Source organism: Prionailurus viverrinus, unplaced genomic scaffold (assembly GCF_022837055.1).
Source record: "Prionailurus viverrinus isolate Anna unplaced genomic scaffold, UM_Priviv_1.0 scaffold_45, whole genome shotgun sequence".
Lineage (NCBI taxonomy): Eukaryota > Metazoa > Chordata > Mammalia > Carnivora > Felidae > Prionailurus > Prionailurus viverrinus.
The window spans coordinates 2,321,675-2,328,516 of NW_025927610.1; the positions used below are offsets into that span (position 1 = coordinate 2,321,675).

A 6,842-nucleotide genomic window follows, 5' to 3' on the forward strand; every position below is an offset into this window, starting at 1 on the left:
AATAAATAAACATTTAAAAATATATTTAAGGGGCGCCTGGGTGGCTCAGTCGGTTAAGCGGCCGACTTCGGCTCAGGTCATGATCTCGCAGTCTGTGAGTTCGAGCCCCTCGTCGGGCTCTGTGCTGACAGCTCAGAGCCTGGAGCCTGTTTCAGATTCTGTGTCTCCCTCTCTCTGACCCTCCCCTGTTCATGCTCTGTCTCTCACTGTCTCAAAAATAAATCGGGGCGCCTGGGTGGCTCGGTCGGTTAAGCGTCCGACTTCGGCTCAGGTCATGATCTCGCGGTCCGTGAGTTCGAGCCCTGCGTCGGGCTCTGTGCTGACAGCTCAGAGCCTGGAGCCTGTTTCAGATTCTGTGTCTCCCTCTCTCTGACCCTCCCCCATTCATGCTCTGTCTCTCTCTGTCTCAAAAATAAATAAACGTTAAAAAAAATTTTTTTTAAATAAATAAATAAATAAATAAATAAATAAATAAAACGTTAAAAATTTTAATTAAAAAAAATAAAAATATATTTAAAAAAATAAAAAAAAATGATTGAGTTGCTATGTCAACAACACAGGTGCACCTCAACGTTGAGCCAAAGAGCACTTGCAGAGCACTTTCACAAGAAATTCAAATACAACCCAAATGCAGAACAGTGGTGGGATGACTGCAAAGGGGAACAAGGAAGCACTTTAGGGTACAGGGAATATTCTATGTCTTGGTATACTGGTTACATGGGTGTGCACATGCATAAAATACTCAATCACACAGGTGCTCCCTGCAGCTGCACCAAATTGTTAATCTTAGTTAGAGCACATAAGGTTCTAGATCTTTATTTGACATACTCCCTCAGGTCACTAAGGCAAATGTGAACTAGGGAGAAAGTTATGACTGAACTTCATTTCATCACGGCAGCAATGCCTGCAACACACCCCAATGTGCCTCGAGATTCACAATCATACCATCTAACTAGGTATGAATGTGCTGTAGGATGGCCTTGAAACATTATTAATAGCATCTCCTTCTTGCCACTTTTCCTTGCTGAAAAGGATTTATGTTATTACAAATGCTCCCTATACTACAACAGGTTTCTCTGACTTTAAAACTTCATTCATTCATTCATTCATTCATTCATTCATTCATTTAAAGAGAGAGAGGGAGAGAAAGAGAGAGAACATGAGAGGAGCAAAGAGAGAGGGAAAGAGAGAATCCCAAGCAGGCTCCACACTCAGAGCAGAGTCCTATGCGGGGCTTAATCCCAGAGCTGTGAGATCATGAGCTGAGCCGAAATCAAGAGTAGAACGCTTAACCGACTGAGCCACCCAGATGCCCCCTGACTTTAAAACTTTAATATCGCAGTTTGGAAATGTACTTTGATCCCTACCGCCAAATGGCTTCCTTTTACAAATCTCTAACAGCATGACAAAAACAGCTCTAAATTCCCTTTTGAGTCCTCCATGAGTGTAAACTATGTGTAAGTTGATATTCCAACAGCCAGTGACTGGGTCAATTTCCATAATAGAGGAATTCTGGTTTTTGCAAATAACATGGGCGTGGCTGAATTTTGCACACCCATTCAGAAAACAGAACTGTGATTGTGTAAATATTTTTATTTTGTATATAATACCTAAATGTTTAATTGTTAAAAGGTGAAAAAGCCAAGATCAGTTTTATTCGAAAAAGAAAAAATGCTGGTAATATCAGGTTGTAAAGTACTATTCATCTTTTTGCTCCATAAGTAATACTCACTGTAGAAAAGTCTTAAAGTTTGAGGAATGTGCAAAAAGGAAAAAAGAAAGCCATCAGAATTTCCACCCCCAATTTTTTTTTCAAGTAGGCTACATGTGGAACCCAAAACGGGGCTTGAACTCACAAAACGTGAGATCAAGACCTGAGCTGAGTTCAAGAGTCAGAAGCTTAACCAACTGAGCCACCCAGGCGCCCCAACCACAAAATATTCTGACGCATATCGTATCAGACTCTCCTATGCAAATATATACACACAGATATTTTACAAATATGAGTTCATGCTACAAATGTTTTCTATTGTGGGGAGCCTGGCTGGCTCAGTTGGTAGAGCATGAGACTCTTGATCGCGGGGTTTTGAGTTCAAGCCCCACACTGTGTAGAGATTACTTAAAAATGGAATCTCTGGCGTACCTGGGTGGCTCGCAGTTCATTAGTTGGAGCCCAGCATCGGGCTGCTGTCAGCATTAGAGCCCACTTTGGATCTTCTGCCCTCTTCTCTCTGCCCCTGCCCCACTTGAGCTCTCTCTCTCAAAAATAAACAAACATTCAAGAAAAATAGAATCTTTAAAAATTATTGATGAGGGGCACCTGGGAGGCTCAGTCGGTTAAGCCTCTGACTTCAGCTCAGGTCATGATCAACATCACGGTCTGTGACTTTGAGCCCCTTGTTGGGCTCTGTGCTGACAGCTCAGAGCCTGGAGCCTGCTTCAGATTCTGTCTCTCTCTCTCCATCTCTCTCTCTCTCTCTCTCTCTCTCTGCCCCTCCCCTGCTCACGCACGCTCTCTCTCTCTCTCTCAAAAATAAATAAATGTTTTTAAATTGTTAATGAGCTACAAACGTTTTCTGTTTTATAAGCTTCCTTATTCACTCAATACACCATGAACATTATGAAAATTATATTTTAAAATAGAAATGCAAAACAATAAGATATATTCATGATACCCTTCACCACCAACTTTTCATTTCAGGGCCAACCCTTTATTGTTGCATCAGAGCAGACCACCAAATGAGGCTATTAGAACGGGGCTTATCCAAGACCCAGCCATGCCCACTGTTCTTGACCGCATACTGTGTTCCCATTCCACAAGCGGAAAAAGCCTGATCGATGGCATCCTGTGGCAAAGTCCTTAATAAAGTCCAGCCCAGCCTCCTGGAAAATAATGACTGTGTACATACGTAACAGTGCGTGCCACCAGGCACTGTTTATTTACTTAATTCGTACAATAACCCTAGAAGCTAGGTGCCACATCACTTAGAACACTGAAGCAGCCTGAGGTTTGACAGCTTGCTTGAGGGCACAGAGCCTATCAAGTCTGTATACTCAAGTTTTGCAGCCAAAGACTCTATAAGCTACATTGTATCTTCCTGCTTACCCCTCAGCCCTTACTTCTGTGTAGAAGCCACCCACATGCACAAAGGCCCTCTGTGCCTGAGCAGCTACCCTGATGAAGGTGGTCCTCCGCTAACACTCAGTGCTGTGCCCAGAACACAGGACGCCTCCTGGGAATCCAGACCGTCCTTCCACTCTTATCCTCTCTCAGATCCCTTCTGCCCTGGTGACCCCACATAGAATGGAAAGGATGCAACCCCGGAATCAATCAGAAGCTTCTTCTGGAAATGCAAGGCCAGTACCCACTCTCTGTTGTTTGTTGACAAACACTTCTTTGAATGCCTCTTCTGCACCAGACAAGGTTCCCCCCAAAGAGTTCACCATCTATGGGGAAACAATCCAGAGGCTTCAGAATTACAGTAAAAATTTCTGTGATCAGTTATCAAGAACACTTTCAGCTTTGCCACCATGGGTATCTTTCATGCACTGTTATCAAAAATACTAGTGAAGAAATTTTAAAACTTAAGATACTTTATTTAATAACATTGTCAAGTTAGCTAACATATAGTGTATACACTGTAGTCTCGGCTTTGGGAGTAGAGTCCCACGATTCATGGCTTACATACAACACCCAGTGCTCGTACCAACAAGTGCCCTCCTCAGTGCCCATCTCCCATTTTCCCCTCTCCCCCACCTTCCCCATCCACCCTCAGTGCCCATCACCCATCTTCCCTTCCTGCCCCCCCATCCATCCTCAGTTTGTTCTCTGCATTTAAGAGTCTCTTATGTTTGCCTCCCTCTCTGTTTGTAACTTATTTTTCCTTCCGTTTCCCTATGGTCTCATGCTAAGTTTCTCAAATTCCACATATGAGTGAAAGAACTTAAGATACAACTTTACAGAGAATGTTTCTCAGAGCGCAAGTCACAAATCAATAGAACACAGTAAAGTAATTCTGTGTACTACAACCGTTTTATTAATGAAACGGAATGAAATAGAAAAGACAAAAAAATATCAGAATATCATTCTGTAGGGGCATCTGGGTGGCTCAGTCGGTTGAGCACCTGACCTGGCTCAGGTCACGATCTCACGGTCTGTGAATTCGAGCCCCACATCAGGCTCTGTGCTGACAGCTCAGAGCCTGGAGCCTGGTTCGGATTCTGTGTCTCCCTCTGTCTCTGCCCCTCCCCTGCTCATGCCCATGCTCTGTCTCTGTCTCTCTCTCTGTCTCTGTCTCTCTCTCTCTCTCAAAAATAAAAACATTAAATATATATATATACACACCACTTTGTAAAACTTCTGTTGTGTAAGAGGAAGCAGGCACTACAGGTCTTAATATATCTTACTTCTCACAGGGGATCGTGGTCAAAAACCTTGACTCGTAAGTTTAACAGTAAGGCAGTCTTGTCAAAAATCATACTAGATAGATGGTTACATAGGAGTTTGAGTAATGTGATTGGAATAATAAACTAAAAGAAGACTGTTTTAGCTAAATATTGCAAAATAAATGGGATTTATTAAAACCTGAAACAACAGTATCACCAACTTGTTTTTACTGAATGGGCAGAAGTGGTCTATTTTACACCAAGCGGCAGCAAATATCATCAACATTTCTGTAAAGGATTTGCATAGGCAGACAGCCTACTCTTACCTCCCCAGCAGCAGCAGACACGGCCCTCAATCTACAGCTCAAAGATCCAAGTGCCCAAACTTCATCCTTGACCCCAACAACTACACCTGTGCTGCTCTCCAGGGTATTCGAAAAGGGTAACCTCTGTAGAATGAAGTCCAGGCCTATGACCCAGGATCCCAAACGAACGTGACAACATCCTCTCAAGAAAGCTCCAACAACTGCACTTTTTACGCTACAGACAACACTGAAAATACTTTAAACTGAAACGAAAGCACACACGCGTTACCGTAAGCTCGCTTAATAGCAAAAGCATCGGAAAGCCACACCACATGCAATCATTTATCTGCTCTCACTACAGACCATTCCTACACAATATTTGGAATCTTGCACAAAACAGTTCGCCTCATAATTTCGCACACAAATACTCCTGATGAGGCTTTTTTTTTTTTAATTGCAAATGTCTTTAAAAGAACTGAACGCAACAGTTCGAAAAACGCGACTTTCGCAAAGTCCATTATCTTTCGGTAGCCAAGTGAACGACTGGAAATGACCGTGTCAGGTGCACACCCTCCTACTGCCATCGCGTCTTCTGAAGTGTTGTGACCGATGTCCAAGGAACAAAGGTGCAGCAATCCACAACGGGCAGATGCACTGTGGGCTTGCCGCTTTCATCAACAACACGGGAGAAAAAAATCATTTTTCAAATGCCTTAAGTTCAGACACTACTAAACATATGTCTGAGTAACCGGACCACCGATTACCCCTAAAACTTTTTTTTTTTTTTTTTTTTTTTTTTTTGAAGCTGGAAACGGAGAGCCAGGGCTCCGGAAGACTGTCAGGCGGCTCTCAAACGACCGTATCGTTTCGGAGCCGAAAAAGAAAACTTCGAGGCGGGCACCACTCAGTCATCACTCGCAAGGGATGGAGAAGGCAGCCGCCGTGAAGCCACATCGGAAGGCACTCTCAGCTACGGAGGGAAGCCCCGCTTGTCACCTGACTCCTAGTCCTCCTGGAATCGCACACCAGCAATTTCAAGGACGAGCTCCGCGCGGGGCGAGGTGGCACCACCCCCGGGCCCGTGACAGCGGCGCGCAGGTGGGCAGAGGCACAGGCAGCGCCGCGCGCCGCGCCCAGGAGATGCCGGCACCTGGCGCGCGCAGCCCGCGGGAAGGCTGTCACCGCGCTAGCCGCCGCCGGCGGCCCCGGCCCCGGCCCCGGCCCGTTAGCCCGCGCGCGGAGTCCGGCCCCCGGCGGGAGGGCCGCCCGCGTCCGCCTGCCCACCCCGCCCCCGCCCCGCCGCCGCTTACCTCGAAGTAGCCTCCGGGGGCGGCGCCGCCCGCGCCCGCGCCCGCGCCCGCGCCGAGGGGCCCGTTGGCCGCCGCCGCCGCCGCCGCCGCGCCGCCCGGGGCCGCCAGGCCCGCGGCCTGGGAGCCGCGCAGCGCCGCCGCCGGGCCGGCCTTGCCGCCGCCCGCACCGCCGTTGCCCCCGCCCGAGCCGCCGCCGCCGCCGCCGCCGCCGCCGCCGCCCCGCTTGTTCTTCCGGCGCTTGGCCCCGCGCTTGGCGTCGGCCGGGCTCATGGCGGGCGGGCGGGCGGGGAGAGGGCGCGGAGCGGGCGCGGGGCCGCGGGCGGCGGCGGCGGAGGGCGGGGAAGGCGGGGAGGCTGAGGCGGCGGCGGGGCGCTCCGGCCGGCCGAGGGCGGGGGGGGGGCGCTACGCAGGGTCGCCTCCGGGCGGGGAGGGCCGGGCGGGCGGGAGCTGCGGGGAGGCCGCTGGGCGGGAGGAACGGCGAGTCCACCGGGCCCGGCGCCGCCGCTGACCAGAGTTAGAGTCCAATATGGCGGACACAAGGGGAAAGGGATCCCAGTTTACGTCGGGGGAGGGGGAAGGAGCGGCGGGGAGGGGGAGGGGTGTGGGCGCCCTCCCCCCCCCCCACGCCTTACTCCGCCCTCCCGAGCGCCGCTCCCCCTCTGCCTCGCCCGCCCCCTCCCGCCGTTAACGAGCGCCGGCGCGCAGGGCACGCCGGGAGTGGGAGTTCGCGCGCCCGCGTCGCCGCCGGGGACACACGGTGGGATGACCACGGTTCCCGTCAAGCCTCGCGCGGCCGAGCGCCCGGACGCCGAGAGGGGCTGAGCCGGGGGTTGCGGGGAGT

General features: G+C 49.8%; 1 protein-coding gene across 2 annotated transcripts in view; it reads right to left on the reverse strand.

Annotated features, from left to right (window-relative positions):
* The window catches only part of FAM193A (family with sequence similarity 193 member A), a 169,950-nt gene extending 163,884 nt beyond the window's left edge, over window positions 1–6,066 (reverse strand). For both annotated transcript variants that reach the window (XM_047847174.1, XM_047847167.1), the window contains exon 1: window positions 6,002–6,066. The gene's annotated coding sequence lies outside the window, so the exon portion shown is untranslated. The remainder of the gene's footprint in view (window positions 1–6,001) is intronic.
* Window positions 6,067–6,842: the final 776 nt, after the last annotated feature.